The 17,482-nt window shown below is 38.0% G+C and overlaps 1 protein-coding gene across 1 annotated transcript in view; it reads right to left on the reverse strand.

Moving 5' to 3' along the window:
- The window catches only part of BMPR1B (bone morphogenetic protein receptor type 1B), a 142,392-nt gene extending 133,843 nt beyond the window's left edge, over positions 1-8,549 (reverse strand). The window contains exon 1 of the mRNA XM_071742800.1: positions 8,500-8,549. The gene's annotated coding sequence lies outside the window, so the exon portion shown is untranslated. The remainder of the gene's footprint in view (positions 1-8,499) is intronic.
- Positions 8,550-17,482: the final 8,933 nt, after the last annotated feature.

A 17,482-nucleotide genomic window follows, 5' to 3' on the forward strand; every position in this document is an offset into this window, starting at 1 on the left:
AAAGATATTTACCTCTCCCTTCAAACCCTGCCCCACTTAACAGACTTGGAAATTTGCAGCTACAAGAGCCACACCATTCAGTTTGGGTTGCAGCAATAGTTTGCAACACAGACTCCTGCATTTGGTCTCACAGGTACCAACTCATTGCCCAGAGAACAGGCTCCTGATTTTAAGGGCAATAGCATAGGATAAATTATACTCACTGCTGATATATGCCAACCTGAAGCTGATGGTAATAAAAAACAAAACCCCAAACTCTAAAAGCCTAAATCAAACCCTAGACCCCATCACACACCCCAAAAATAATCCTAGGTACTCTTTATTACCATTCACACCAACCATGAGAATCCCTTCCAAGGGTAACCCTAATATTGGGAAATGCCAGGAGAGAACAAATTCTCAAGTATCTACTGAAAGAGTAGTAAAACAATCCCTATAGGGGATTTTTAATAGGACTAATGGGAGAAAGTTACTTTCAAGACACATCCACAATTTTTCTATGTTGTGGCAACACTACCATGCTTACAAGGACTGGTCAAATATGTTAATGTGAGCCACACACTAGAGAGTTTATCATAAGGATTCACATTTACATAGAGGATAGAAAACACAGAAATAAGTAAAGGTTTTCAAATACTGTGAGCCTCAGGAAGGTCCTTTGTATCAAAATACCTTTTTGATGTTCTGAGTAGCTCTGGTGCAACAGAACAAGCAGCTGACTGACTTGATGCTCAGGCACTGATGCTAGGAGGTGAAACACATCTTGGAAAAATCATGCTCAGTTAACTTAAATACACTCTTCTTGCCATAATCTACCGTTAACTTTAGGACACATCCTCTTGAAAAACCTGTGTACTGCAAACGAGGAAAATTCTCACCCTAAACATAGTTTACTGGTACAGACAGTATTTAAATACTCTTAGTTTTCCTCTCATTCAAAGGTTCATATTTTCATTAACATATCATTTCAGGTTCATCACATTAATAAGAATCTCAATAATAAAGCCACTGTTAAGTAATTTTCCATTGAATTAATTTTTTTAATCTGTTCTGTCCCCAAATCATGTTTTGAGTTTTATTTCAGAGTTCTATGAAGCAAAAAGTAAAACATTTTTATGGCATATGTAAAGAATTGCAGAACCTCTATTTTCCAGCTTTGTATTCCAATTTAAAAAAATGCACAATCCATACTTTTATTTGTCTGAGTGCTGCAACTATAGATTTATTACATTAATTTCAGTTTAATTTCTGCATCGTTTTGCTTTGCTTTGCCATACAGATCAGAATGGATGTGGTCATTATAATCACATTACTTGATATTGTATATATTGTAGATTATATATATCAATGACTGCAAAATTATTTTCCATCATGAAGTGTTTCATCACTACAGGATACTTGATACTAAATAAAAATAACAGCTACAAAAATATTTATTTTGTAGGTAACATTGTTATAAGCTGAGCTGACTAATAGTTATCTCCAACATTTATTTAAAACCTATTATTATATACTCATATAAGTATCTGATACCTTCTTTGGCAGGGGATGAATGGAAAAAATTGTTTTGTAAAGAATTTACTGAAGAGAATTAATGGAACAATCCACAGACTGTAAGTACACCTGAAAAAAAAGCCAGACTGACTAGAAATGCAATGTCAGAGAGCTAGAATTTCTAAAATTATGTGGAGGTTGAGGTTAATGGGAAGGAAGAAATTTATTTCTGAATGCTGTAAAAAAGACAATCAGTAAATTAAAATCAGTGCAAGTCAGTCCCTACAGCTTCCCCCATATTTGGGAATTTTACAGTAATGAGAAAGATAATTTTTCTTAGAGCATAAGAGATATGATAAGAACTGCAGTCTCAAAATACTTTCTGTGTTTCATTTTGCTTTCTAATCAGCTGGAAAAACTGAAGATGATGCCCAGATTTAGTTCCACTGAACATAAGATTTTCACACTCCTTTCAAGGTAAACAAGAAGAGAGTTTAAACAAAACAAAAACAAAAACAAAATTTTTAGAAATTGTTTAATGCTGGAATGAAACTGGATTTGTGCTAACCATGCCAGTTCAGTGTGAGCTGACCTCCAAAAATGGGTGTGTGGTTTGAAAGTGTCCTCCTACCCAGTGTATACAGCACAGAAGTTATGGATGTCACCCATTAGTTGCTGGGTACCAGGATGCATCAAATGTTCAGAGGAATAACCTTATCTTTTTTCTGTAGCCATCAGTCATACTACAAACTCAGCTGTTGGTTTAGGGCTCCTGTGGTTATAAAACCAGATGGTGCTTTTTTGGATGTTTTTTGCCACATCTGGGCTAATAATAATTTGCATTAATCTTATTTATAGATTATTTGATTTCAGGTCTGCTTTAGAAAAGGAAATGGAATGAAAGTTTTATGTCAAGTTCATGCTAGATGAAGAAAGGCTTGTAACTGATAATCCCCAGAAGGCACTAGTTATTTCTTTCATAAAATTATTTCCCCATAAGCAGCCACAAAATAGGCACCATTTGATGAACACCACAGACAGGGACATTGGAGCCCTATCTTTATCTAGCTTCTCATTGCAAGGTTAGTATTGATTTTCTTTTACTATTTATCAGTAAGCTCACAGTCACCTACTGGTGCATAAACCATCTCCCTGCATCACGAAGAAGAGATATTTAGTTACTGCCTTTTTTTTTTTCCCCCCCCACAGGAGATAAAACGCAGGTGCCTTGTTTTCCAGTGAATGGAGAAAGCCCTACAAGATATAGGATTAAGACAGCAGCACTAATTGACAAGGTTACGGCCATCAAAAGGCTCAGAGGGTCTCTAAATCAGCCAGGCTCCAGCACACCCTTCCCCAGTCAGATTGACCACAGTTGGGTCCACATCAGTGCAGGGCTGGAGCCTACTGGGTGCTCTTGGACACCAAATACCCCAAACAGGCTCCTGAGCTCTCATCCTGCAGCTGGGATTGGTTTCCTGTGGTGATCCATACCCAGCACACCTCTGGATCACACATCCCCAGGTACAGCTGAGCACCACAGACACTGTCATGGGATCAGAGAACTCTGAGGGAAGCACAGTTCAGGCATTACTGGAACCATATAAAGAACTATATACTGGAACCATATAAAGAAATACCCGTGTCAGGCATTTCCCCAATTAACACAGGCTGATTTTTCAATCCCCTAGACAGGTGCCAAATCTGAAAAGAATTGTAAAGAGACACAGAAAAGAAAGAGAGAAGCTGAAGTTGATCCCTGGCTGCAGGACCACTGAGCAAAACGCCAGCCACCAAGAAGCTCAAATTCACCGTGGATTTTGCAGATTTCTCTAATTTTTGCAGATTTGTTTCATCAACAATCAGTGTTGTCCCCTTACTGGAGCACCCAAGTGAGTTTGCTGTTAACTCCTGGCTTGCTGGGTGACAGGAGTGACCCTCAGGTACCCCATTACTCTCCATAGTGCTGCAGGTATCCACCTAGAACTATGTCAAGCATAGGTTTTGTTTATTCCTGCTATTTTTGTTAAATCAAATGCAGATATTGATGAATGAAAGGTACCAGGCTTCCTAGGTGGTTTGCTCAAGTCACCTTAAAGATAAAGCTTGAGATATTTTAGGCAAAATGCAACATAACAATCTAGAGGCCCACGTCATTCTTTCAGCTTTTTACAGATAGGGCCAGATAAAAAACAATTAGGTGTAACAACAAGACTGATGAATTCCTAATTTACTACTCTAGATCTACATGTAAAGAAGCCTCTAAACCACCACTGAATTCCAAGATGCACAGAGAAACAATGAAGCAAATCTTCTTGACCCGAATTACAAGAACTGAAAAGAATTTTAAAGCCTCTATGTGCAGTCCATATAATAATGGTATTAGAAAGAAAGAAAGAAAGAAAAAAAAAGAACACCACAATAAAATTCTTCATGCAAATTGCCATCTGGGCCAGGAAGCTGCATACAACAGTGTTTTCATCATCTTTAATAATGCACAGTTTAGTTCAGGAGGATGGGGGGAAGGAAATGGGACCAACCCTTGACCACTCTGACAGCAGCATAAGTAATCCTTTATTGCATTATGAAATGATTCATACATGGGGACCTGTTACATTACTGGCCTGTTAACAGTAACACAGCTCCTTACTCGGACTTTTTCTCATTTTGTTTTACATCAGACAATGCTTTTGCTGTCATTTGTAGAGAACGGAAAATCTGCTACAGTTTTAATATAAAACACAGGAAAAAAATATGCAGCAGCTGTTCATATTTTCTAGGAAGTCTGTTATAATAATGATGTCATGGAAGAAGGCTGGAATCTATTAAAATGCATCAGACAGGCAAGCCATTCAAAGCCTTCAAACAATATCTGTATACAAGCTGCACCATGTACCTAATATTAAAATAAAAAACAGGCAAAGAGTGGAGTTCCTTAAAAATATTATTGAGTACAGGCAATTATGGCAATTCAGTATACTTACTTCAATAAATTCAGTTTACTGCTGGAACTACCCAGTAAAGCAAAATACAAAAGCCACAACCAGCTCAGTGTGAATTAAGCTCATTTTCACCTATAAAAGCATTTAAATCTAGTTTGAAATCATTGGCTCAAGATACATGGGAACAGAGAAGCTCTCCCAGCAAGATTCTCCACTGATAATCAAGACATTTGAGCACTAAGTTATAAAATTCAGCTTATTAGGAAGGCTGCTTTTGTTAGGGTTTCCTCCCTATCTCTACCTTGGGAATGAAAGCAAGGAGCTAAGGGGAGTCCCATCCAGGCACTCTGAGCTATAATTAACCACCAGACATTCTTCATTTATACAATGCTGCTCCTGGGCCCTAGCAAGTTATCACCTCTTCCTGAAGCTTCCTTGCATTATCATTCCTAACTGCATTGCCCAAGGCTTGCTCAAACATTATGCTTCTCCTCCCTGGGGTACATTGAAAAGAGAAAGGTTTTTGGTAGAAACAGGTGAAGTTTTGTGGTTATCGTGGAAGTCTCAAAACTTTACATTTTTCCATTTCTGATAAGCTGTGCCTTCCTTCCTAAGGCTTGCATTTGAAAAGTTCTTCTGGTGATGGTCTAAATGTGCCTAACATATGCAAAAGTCCTGAGCAAAACATGTATCTACTTCTCCTGGGGTAGGATCATATTTTCACCCCACATTCTTTAAATGTTCAAGCTGACCTTTTGCATATTCCAGAGCTGGAAATGTAAAGCAAGACTGACCATGTTTAATATTCTTACGTCACAATAAAAAGACCAAAAAAACCCAGACACAACACCACAACCCAAGTTTTTAACTTGTATTCAGGAGGACAGAAGGAGCAAGAGCCATATTCTTTGAGACAAGAGAGATGCTCGACTCAGTAGCAGCTGTAATCAGGAGTGTAATGATCCCAGGTTTTGCTGTGTTTATCTAAACTCTACTGAATTCAATTATATATGAACATTGAATATTCTGGGATACACTGATGAGGTTGCATGTACGGGGAATATATTATGAAGGAAACATTATAAATTTGATATAAAATAAAAGTCAGTTTGACATTCTTAGATTTGTTTCTTTTTGAAAGATCAATTTTTGTGCCTTTTAATTATAAAATACCAGGTATAAACAAGCAAAATTTAATAAAAATGCCTTAAAACTCATAAAACTGAGGAAACTATAAATTGGCTTAAAGTGATAACTCCATCAGGCCATCTAAAACAATCTGTTTGCTTGCAGCCCTGCTCAGTTATGCATATGTACATTAAATTGCTCTCCTTTACACTCTATATAAAGTATATGCAGCACTACTACAACAACTATCTTTCCAAAAAGTAATTACCAGCAGAACACCAAACTAAAAGTCAAATTGCTAATCAACCTAAAAACCCTGTAAAACAATGACCATAACTCCAGACACATCCACACTGGGGGCATTTAACACTGCCTCCAGCAACTGGATTTGTACAAACAAATTTCTGAGTGCACACCCCTACAGCTCTCAAATCAGCTCCCTATTACCTTGCTCACATTCCCAGTAAAAGCAATAGGTTTTGCATGCACAAAAAGCAACAGATGAGGCATGCAAGTAGTTCTGTGTGCTTACCTAAAGACTCAAATGATTTCAGCCAGAATAACAATGAGTCTGAATGCCTTATCTTAGGCATCCCATAGTATCCATAAATTCTGACTTTAAGCTGTTATTGGGTACGAAGTAGAGCTAATATTTTGGATGAATATTCAGGGCAAGCTTATAAACTATTCAGTGATTAATGCCCTTGTCTCATGTTTTCAATTTCCTTTGCTACTGGAGGTCATATGTTATGATGTCAGCTGGAATCTGGATTTCCATTTTAAGCAAATCTAATTTAAAATTATGGTATTAAGGCATATGGTAAAAACTGCTTAAAAATTCTATACTGAGTAAATTTACTCACTCTGTTACTGGTGTAGGTTTCACATTCTAGAGCCCCCTATTCATCAAGCAAATATAGACTTGGTGTATCTTTCAGCAGAGCACACGTGCCATAGGTTGAATGTGCAGGAGCAGAACTCATCTATACCAAGATGCAGCAGCACAATTGCCAATCCTGACTGCAGGGGTTTGCACAACTGGACCAATAATAGGAAATTAATCAACTCTCCAGAGAGCAACATAAATTAATTTTGTCAAAAGGACACAGGAGGAGGAAGAACAGGAGTCTTAAAAGAGCTCCCAACTGGAGGCTAAGGGAGTATTAACCTCAGGAGCCAGTGGAATGGAGATGTTCCACAGGGTCTGACTCTGTTAAGACATCAGCCCCTTCATTCTGCTCAGCAGACTCAAAGATTCCTCACTGATTTGCAAAATAGCAGTTTCCTGAGACAGCTGAGAGAGTAGGTTGCCACTGAAGGGACTACACTGCTCTCCTCTCCCAGTCCCACCCTCATCCTCCTTCCATCTTCTTTGGACTGCTGCTACTTTTCTTGTGACCTTAGCTGTGACACCAGCTTAAAAACCTAACCCACATGAAAGCTGCTCCTTTTCTTCCTCTCTGCTCCCCCTTATGCAAAATAATATGTTTGGGGTACTTTTGCTATGTTCCTATATAAAAATTAATATAGAAAAGATTATTCCTTATTCATTTGTTTAATTAATAAAGCTCACAAGCTTTATGAGATAACAGATAGCTCTTTATTTTCCTAATACCTCCATGCAATTTACTGGTACTTTATGATAACATATACCTTTTTATAAGAAAAGGCTACAATTTTATTTTAAACTTAACAGACCTTCATTCTTTTTCCTTTCAAAACCTAGGCATAAGTAACAAAGCACCAGAGTCTTATAAATTTTCTAACACCAAATGCAAATTAAGTTGTGAAATTGCTCTAGGAAAAGTTCCAAAAATGCAAACCCGAAGGAATTTCAACACAATTTCTCAATTTCAGGCTTTTTGTGATACTCGGGCAAAGTAACAGAATATGGAATGGTCAAAAAAACCTTTGTGTACGGAAAATGTTTAATTATCCAATTTCAACAACTTCCTGTGTTTTGGTTATAAGCACTAAGATGTAATGGATATACATAAAAGGAAGAAACTGAAAGGATGGCAAACGCTCTGTAGCTTGAAGAGCTCAAAGTTTTAATTACCTTGGAGAAGCAGATTTGCAGTTCATAACTTATAGTGTATCATAACATGTTTACAAAGCATCAAATTAATGGATTTCTCTCTCTTTTTCTTGGAATCATGTGAACTGAACTGGTCTGCATGAACAGTAAAACAAGCACAACCTCCACCCCTTATGTGATGAGGTAAAACTTCTGATATTTTATGTCATCTGTGACTATATGACTTTACAGCACCATCCCCAGCAAATTGATGCTTTCTCATAATGAACAGAGTAATATGTAATCCTTCAACAATCCTCCTGAAAAGCTCCCAAGGCTTTTTTTTAGGCACAAGGCAAGAGTATTATCAGACTGTTCAAACAAAAAGCAACTTATTTGTTGTGCTGCAGAACATTTCTTGTTTATCCCAGTCAAAGAATGTCACCTTAACTTGCTGAGCACACTATTATTTAGCAATAAACCCAACAGGACTGGGCACATTTCCTGAGCATAAAGTTTTGATTTACCAATGCTCCTCTGAAAAGATAAGATTGATAATGACAAGCAGCCTGTAGCAGTCATGATGCTAACTGCTATTAAAAGTGCTGCCCATTACCTCCAGCCACTTTCTCAGCTGGCTCCCATTTTTCCATCAGAAGCCATTTTTCTTACCAATTCCTTCTTGGAAGACATCCTAGGTATCGAGTACTCAAAACAGTAAGATCAAACAAAAGTACATATCTGTGTCCTTCTCAAGTAGCTTGTACCATTGTGAACATCTCAAGTAATTCTACTTCAAATTCTGGTTTTCAAAGCTTAGTTAAAAACAATTAACTGTCCTCTGCATTTACTTCATGTTGTCCCTTACTAACAGCAGCAGTCCTCACAGAAAAAAAAAATATTTAACTCAGTCCTTACCTGAGGAGCTCTTAATATTCAAGAAATATTCCTGCCTCACAGTTGGTGTAATCTGCAACAGAAGAGAAAGATGTATCAATTACATAGGATAGTGTATATTTAACATGAGCATTATAATTCAATCCTACTTGACTGAACTGACAGATAAAACTTCAGCTATTAACATGGTGTGACACATCTTTTAGAGAGCCACATGTCAAGCAGTAACTGTTGGAGAGGAATTGTACCCCATCACATATAGACAATTATAAGAGGTTTTTTTCTTTGTTTCAGTGTCTCTCTGCTCAGACACGAAGATATAAGAGTTATGATCTACCTCCACATATTACTCATAATGCTCATGTTGTGGTTATACAGATTAAATAATTAAGGTCTTGCAGTAACAAAAAAAATATTTTTTGTCATTAAACAACCAACCAATTGAATTAGGCACTTGAGGAAGAGGTGCATGATTGGGCCCAGATGCACTCAACTCCCGTTGACTTCTAATGAGCTCTTCAGTAAAAAAAACAAACAAAAAACCACACTTGCTTAAAATACAGGTTTATGTCCTAGCACACTCAGTGAAGCCTAATTATTAATTAGCCTCTTGTAATGCAGCTGAACCAAACACTATGAGTCTAAGTTTCTACTGACCAAAAAGGCTCCCCATGCAAAAAGCAGCAGTCAGACTGCTAAGATATTAAAGGCAAGACAGCCCACATTTGTATGCACCACCTCCCACTGTGGGCAGAAGCTATGTGTTTAACCTCTCATACATCTTGCTGAAAACACCATTAGGTATCACAGCCAATTACATCTTTTATCTGCATCTGGGGCCAGACTTGTGTAAAATTTTTCATTTATTGTTCACTGAGGTCTCTTTGCTGAGGGCATTTTATAGAGAAAGCCTTACATGTAGTCAGACCAAGCAGCTTTATTGTATAAGACAGACTATGTGAACATCTGCAAATCAATTTTTTTTTTCCTTTTCTTCCCTTTCCCCCCACCCCTTTCATTTCATCTACATATGGACAGCACAAAATGCTTCACTTCGAGGAAAATTTTCTACTATAACCATTGTGACAAATTTATGCCTGGCCTAAACAACACAGCACAGAGCCAAATGCCAACAGAAGAGAACAGCATTAGCAGTATTTTGCTGCTCAAATATCTCAAGAAACTGGTGTTGAGCTTTTGTTCTCAGTGCCTGCTCTCTCCAAGCTGGAGAGGCAACCACAAGCATCAAATTACGTTTCATTGATCCAGAGAAACTGAGCTGGTGTTCAGTTTCTGTTCTGCAACCTGCAAGATGACCTGCGTGTTTGTTGACCTAAACAATGAGATTTCAGGAAATGAAGAATTCGCACTTTGATCAAGTTTTGGGGTTGGAAAGGGGGAGCTGTGTCTTGGAGGTCTAAGTTTGCGTGGGCAAACTGGGAAGAAAGCAAATGAGCCAGAACTGGGCTCTTGCACTAAATCCCTTCAATGGGTTAATTCCTGCCCCAAATTCCACACAACCAAAATCAAATGTAAAGCTAGAAATGGGAGGTGATCTCAACCAATTCAAATCCCTTTAGCATAACTTTTTGTTACCTCTAGTAAAACCAGAGTATGTAGGTGGGTGCAAGACAAGAACATTTTGTTCAGTAATGTTTTAAAAACACATACTCAAACATTTGAAAGATTTTATACAGTCAGTCAATAAAAAAACAAAGCCCAGTATCTGCAATAAAATCACATAGTTTATCTGGAAGTTTTAAAATATCATGTAAGACAAAACTAGTAAGAGCCAAAGTAATGGAGAGCCTAAATGTAGAAATAACCTGCTCAAGGAAAACAAAAAAAATAAATAGCTTCTTCAGTAACATAAAATATTCCTTGATAACTTTTCATTAAGCCATGTTACAGATTGAAGTTGCTCAAACTTGCAATGCAAAAATTTCTACTTGGGAATCAAAATCTTTTTTTCCACAGCACAATGGAAATATTTCCAAAAGATGTTCATAAGACAACATAGCTTAACCCCCCCTTATCTCTCAAAAAAAACCCATACAATATTAATAAATCACAGATAAGCGTTTGAAAAAAAATGTTCACTTCTCTAATGAAAGTAAGCAGCATTATCTCATTGTATTCTTGCATGGGAAATAGAAGCCTAGTTTCAGTTATTTGCTTGAGATCACATTAGAAGCATAATCCAGTGTCTAACTCAATTCTAAAATCAGCTGCAGTACTTTTGTATTATCTTCCTTTTAAAGCTTGCATTAATTTTAAAGTCTTGGTGGACTGCAACCTTGCCTTATGCCTCCAAGCAACATTTTATTTATTCTGGCTACCTGCTTTGTCTGATTCCTCATTATTCCCATTCAGAAGGCACCTCCTGTTTGAAAAAAAAAATAATCTAGTACTTCTGGACTTCAGGCTGACAATACCCATCACATCTGAGCAAAGGCTAAGACCCTTGTTTCTGTTATGGTGTTATGTCCTGTACTAAGATTTTCACAAAAGCATAACATTAATAACACTTTTTAAATAGACCTTGGAGTACTTCCCTTGGTTTTGCTTTAATTTAACCTTAAATGGACTTGGAAAATTCACGTTTACCCAGATACATCTGAAAAAGCAAATGTAGCAAAAGTTTATGCTGGTGCTCCATTACAATAGACAAGTATGATGGAAAAGTCAAAAGGGCCAAAAATTCATCACCTTAGTACTTACTGACTATCCTGAACACAGAGAACTCTCCATAGCCCAAATGATGTGTCCCGTGACCATGACCATGCTCAGTTCAGAAATTCCTCTTTCCCTGCTCAGAGAAGACCCGAGGCACTCTGCGACACATTTCTTGCAGAGCCCCAGGTTAAGATGTTCCTTCCTTGACAGTTCCTTCACAACCAGCACAGCAAAATATAAAGTTTCACTTTCTTATCTTGAATATGTAAATTTTTCAGATCCTGATCTCAGGCTGACTTCCACCAACACAACAACATGAGCATGGTGCAGCACGAGGAGACGCCGCTGCCCATCTGCTTTACACGGATACAAGAGTGCAATCAGATCTGGGTCAGCTCACCTTTACATTTGCCACACACATAAATTAAGAGAACACACACAATGTTTGTGCTCACTGAAATCTAATTTAGAGACATAAAACCATTTTTGGTCTTTTCCCTTCCATGCGCTGCTGTGAAACTGAGCTACATAAATAGCTTGGGGGAGGTTTAGGTTGGATATTAGAAAGAATTTCTTTACTGAGAGGGTGATCAGACATTGGAATGGGCTGCCCAGGGAAGTAGTGGATTCTCCATCCCTGGAGATATTTAAAAAGAGACTGGATGTGGCACTCAGTGCCATGGGCTGGGAACTGCAGCAGTAGTGGATCAAGGGTTGGACTTGATGATCTCTGAGGTCCCTTCCAACCCAGCTGATTCTATGATTCTATAATTCTATGACTCATTAGATTCAATGAACAAAATCTTCCTGGAATTTTGTGCAAGTGGTAGATTGTCAAGAACTATATGAAATCTGTGAGAGATGTGAGAAAGAGGTCATATGGCATAGAATCAGAGCCACTCTTACAGAATTAATTTGCTTTTCCTCCAGAGATTAACACTTAGCAATTCTGGGCTAAATTTCAAGAAGAGCGAACTCTAACCTGTGTATTTTCCCTTTGCTTATTTTTCTTAACCTGAAAACAGTCTTAAGAGTGTTTGCAATAAAATGCCAGGAAAAATAAAATTAAGTAAACCATTTTCAAGCTTTGGGAACTACTCTTTTCAGTTTGTAAAGAAAGCTAGAAATACCTCCGATCTTCAAGCAGCCTTTGAAGGCTTGCTCAAGTTCAGCTTGTGCACCATCAGATGTGCCAGGGTATTTTCTGCTTTAGGTGCATGCTCCTGTAGAAGTGCCCTGGCCCTTTCAGATGAATTTATTCCTAGACAGCACTCATGGAACCTTCTCCTGAGTTGGGAAAAGGGTTTCTGTTCCCTGTATAGGATGGGAGAGGTCCATTCTGCTGCTCTTCTCTCCTTTCACCTCTGACCAGGAAGAAAAAAAAAAAAATTGTTGCAGCAGAAGCATGATTTATATTTACCACATCAAAGTTTATTCTTTTCTTCTCATTTATGGAGTGTAAACCTAATATCAGAAAGAATGCTACAATAGTAGCTGTATGAGCAGCAAGTCTGGACGTGCAATTTAAGGGAAGCTTCAGGAAGTGTATGTCAAGATGCAGCATTATCAGAATTTGAAAATATCTGAACTCCTGTTGAGCTGAAGCCTGATGGTATTGTAACTGGGTGTAATTTTGCTATGAGAGATGCATTTTAATATGAATATTGTTAGCTTGCTCTTTTAAGACTACAGGAATCTCTCCTATGCCTGAGGCCAAGGTAGGCAGGACCAGATGCCAACCCTTGGGCCAGGAAGAGGAACATCTGGGCCTGGTTGCTCAGCAGGACAGCGTCCTGCCATGTGTTCCTGATGTGCCTTGCTGCACTTTTTGATTATGTTAAGGGTAGTAGCAAAGTAATTTAGAAGCTGGCAGTTGGCTATTTTTAAACACTTGTTCTTAGCTCCCATCCTTCTGTCTCTGCACTGCTGTTCAGGTGGTGCATAAAATTTCTACCTGATTTTAGGTGTTTTGAGATGTTGGCTGTACTGAAAAAAGGCAAATAACATAGTGCTGCAATACAAGGGCTGAGAAATACAGTAAACACACACATCCAGGTTTTCAGATTACTTATTTTAGGAGTTATATCCTGAGATGTTGCTGTGTCTGTAAAGATTTATTGCTTCCTTTTCACTGGTGTCTTCTATTCTGCTTGTCGGTTTCAATCTGGATTTCTTTGATGATTTTGTTCTTTATTCAGCCTACAGTGTTTGTTTTTCTACACTGCACAATTTTTGAGTGCATAAGAACTTGAGAATGAATTTGAGTAGAAAATCATTGTAGAAGTTACTGTGAGTTTCATTTTTTTCCATTTTTGTTACCCTCTTAGGTAGGGAACTCTGATTCTGGGAGCCCAGACACCCTGGATAAATACACACAAACAAACGTAACTTTGGATGTTTTCATTTATGTGTGTAGTTCCATTTCAGTTGAGCTAATGTGAAAAAGGTATTTCATTTTTGTACAGTTTCAAAGTCAGTAAGCTCCTAGAAGTAAAATGCTTGTAGGAGAAAGGAAAACTCTACTGAAGAAACTGATGTCTGTAACCATGGATATCATGGATACCTTTATCTCAGTTTTTTGTCTCTTGGGCTCAAAATTGGAATTCAGCAACAGGTACAGAGAGCCCAGCTTGGACTTGTATTCGAAAAATTCAAAATTGTCAATGAATTTGCATTTGAAAAATTATACTTCCTTCTGGGGAATTAACTATTTAAATGGCTGAGAATGCATGCATTCAGGATTAAATGAGAGGTTCTTAAAGAATTAGAAATGACAGAGAAATCTGGCGTGCTTATACAAGGGACTGTCGAATTTATCTGAGCTCATTTTCTTAGAAATTAAGTTAATTTTTAAATCCCAAAGAAGTCTAAATAAAGCCAAGCCAGGTTAATGATAATTGTCTGAAATCTTTGCTAATCTGGAGATTTCTCATCTTGAAAAACACTGAGTGGTTCATTTACCTTTGACTCAGTAATACAGGTATGTTAACTGCATTTAGCAACATTTTTCCTTTGGGCAATGAAAAGGAGTCAAAAAAATGTTTGATAAAACCAACAGAAAAACTTGGATTAGGAGCTTGTATGGCTTCCATTGTAGGAATCTTTGCTCTTTCTTTTTTTTCAGCTAGGAATATATAATCCTTTTTAACCTGCATTCCTAATGTACGTCATACTGTACCCCCTGCACAATCCTGATTTTTTCTTGTTAGGAAACTTGTAGCAGTGTCAAAAATATCTTCATATCATTAGGAGAGTAAGATGATGTTCCCAGATGTAGTTTAGATACTGAGGACACTACCGGGGCTGGATCCATGGACAGTTTGGTGACAAAAAATAATTTTGGCCTCATTTCCTCCTGTCGTGGCTGCCTGTTCTTACTACTGAGCTGCTCCCATAGTGGAGCATCCAGCCCAGAGCTGGGTGATGGGCTGGAAGTGGGAAGGAGCAGGGTGCTCCGCAGCTCCACCTTCTTTGCAAATCTGGACCTCTTTCTGAGGTGCCAAAAAAGAGATGGATCTTAACTGTGTCTGAAAACCTGGTAGTGCACTACTAGTTCAGAAGATTTGAAGTCTTCTAAATGGGGAAAAAGCAGCATTTCTCAAGCAAGGTAAGGATCTCTCTGAAATCTGGCATGACCAGAGTGGCAGCTCAGAAGCTCCCAGGTCCTGTGCTCTCATTTGCCAGTGTCTTGAGTTGCTGACTTGCCCTGTAGCAGGTAAATGACTTGAAACTTGAGGTACTTTTTGTTTTGGTGCGTTGTCTGATCATACTGCTACACATCAGGCGTGGGACTTCTCATCTGGAAAGGTCTGTGACAGAGGTGCCTGGGGACAGTATTTGCAAGTGGTTTAATTAGCAGACCTGGCAGGGTGCCAGCTTTCCTTAAATGGAACTCAAGCCGGGAGAGAACTGCTTTTAATTTAGAACAATTACAATGTAGTTCTAGGATTTGTACCAACTCCAGCTACTCTACCCTGCCCCCAAATTTGGATTAATAATGGAATTTGTTACAATTCAACCTCTGAGTGACCCCCTCCTTTAATACTATTTAATTGGTTAGGCATAGGCATAGAGATGACTTCAAATCTTTTTCTTAGCAATTATTTTACTGGAAGTGTGATTCTTTTGGGGGTTCTTCATGTGAGGTGGCAGATTCTTTGGTGACTCTGAGACCTCCCCCTGTTCTAAGGAGGTTTTCTAATTTTCAAGGAAGACCAGGTTTTAACAGATGTTTTAATAGAAGCAGGACTTTTTCTGTATTGTGGGCTGTCTCGTTTGAGGAGAGTGGTCATTTAATGAAGGAATACTTCTATGGATTGCTGCATCAGTGGACTGATGCTATAAGATTTGAAAAGATAATGTTTCAATTAAAAAAAAAAATTGTTGAAGGATTGAGAGCATTACTGACTTCCTAGAGGTAGTATTAAGAGGGTAAACCTGAGTGAGAACAAGATCAAACTTATTTCCACTTGGAGAACTTGTTGGAATAAATGGATTTTAATTTTTTTTTCCATGTGTCTTGTTAAGTGTGTTAAGTGCGAAGGTACCTGTGAACAGCAAAGCATCTAGTTCTTTTTTCTGTGTTTTTCTGAGTAGTAGTAATCTTTGGAGAGTGTACTTGAACACTTTCACTGCAGTAAATGAAAATATAAGAGGACATTTAGTCATATTTTGTTTTCCATTAGCAAGGGCTACTCCTGCTAGCACTTTTTTAATGATACGAGCTGGTTTGCCACTTGTGTTACTTCTTGTCCACACTTTAATTTCCCTGGACTTCACTGCTTTTTGTTCAGCACATGTATTTAAGGAAAGATAATTCTTGCACCATGCCTTTCACCTTCCCCCTCTTATTTCAGAGGTAGCCAGCCTTTAGACCATAAATCAAATGGATTGTATTCAGTAAAACTGGGCAATTTCCTTCTAGTTCCATCGTTCTAGGATGGAACTTCTTGGTTTTTATTTGTTGTCTGTAATTTTCTCATTGTTTTAATCTTTTCCTATAAAAACACCTGCCCTTATATTTCATCAAGTATGGCAGTCTTTGCACTGGGAGCCATTTATTTTGGTGCAAAGATTGTAATCCATGCATTTAAAGTGATGAATTTTGTTAAATCAACCTTTAGGAAACTGTTGCTCCTAGCAGGAGGTCCTCTTTAATATGTGAATTATAAACTGGGAGGTCTCTTTTCTGCTCTACATTTTTTTTTAAAACGTATTTAATCCATAAGATTTAAAGGTGAAAATGAATTCCTTGTATGTTGCTGAAACTCGAGAACGCAGTCAAAGAGTGAAATTGTCCAGAATTTTGGCAGTGCCATGCAGTCAATAAATTGCTTTTTGTTAAGCATTCATACAGTGCCCTCTTTAATGTTTCTTCCTGAGAGGTTTTAGTTTTGCATGTCTATTGTTTCTTAGGATTTACATCAAAGTACAAAACCACTACTTTATGTTTTGGGCCAGGGAAATTCTGTAGAGCAGGTGTGCTCATCCACTGGAGAAATATTGACAAATTGGATGAGGTGGCTTTTGTAAGGCTCAGTTTATATAAACTGCCATGATGGTGAATGAACATAATTCATTCATCTAGACCCAAAGCACACTGAGCAAGCCAGTGAAGGGTTTTCTGGGTTGGAGCCTTTTTTAATGTGATGATGACACAGGACAAGGACTGCTGCCTGTTTAGTAATTTGTGTTGTAATCCTGGGGCCATCCAGTAGCAAATTGAGATGTTATTTGTAGGAGTGTAACTAAAAATCAGATGTGTTGCATGAGTTTCAGTGTCAGTTTCACATTTGCTCTGAATCCTTCATCAGTGTATCCTTGTGTTTGCCTCTGGTTTTCCATAGGCTGATTCTCTTCCAAAATCACATTGTCCTACTGACTGTTGTTATCTGCTGCTTTATGCAGACTGTTGGTCAAGTTCATACAGAAATCTTTGAGTATGTTTATAAAGTAAAAGACTCCCCGGTTTTTGTATGAACCTCCAAGATTGCAAAGTAGTTTGCATAAAAAAAAAATAAAAATCAGGTTATCACTGAATTCAGGAAAAGGAATATTGCCATCTGCTAAAAAGGCTATTTTGTATATATATATAAAGATGATATTTACACAAGGGCAGTAACTTTTCTCATTAGTGAAATGGGTAGATGACAGTAATTAGTCAAGCTCCTCATTGGTAGCAAACTGTCATATACAGTGGTAAATGTGGACTATTAAGAAATGTCTATATATTGCTTGCTCAGTAAAGAAAAACTTGGACATGGAACTTTCCTCCAGCACTGGGATACCAGCTGGTGTCAAGCTCATCTGAGTGTCTTTGGTTTCCATG

Source organism: Heliangelus exortis, chromosome 4 (assembly GCF_036169615.1).
Source record: "Heliangelus exortis chromosome 4, bHelExo1.hap1, whole genome shotgun sequence".
Classification (NCBI taxonomy): domain Eukaryota; kingdom Metazoa; phylum Chordata; class Aves; order Apodiformes; family Trochilidae; genus Heliangelus; species Heliangelus exortis.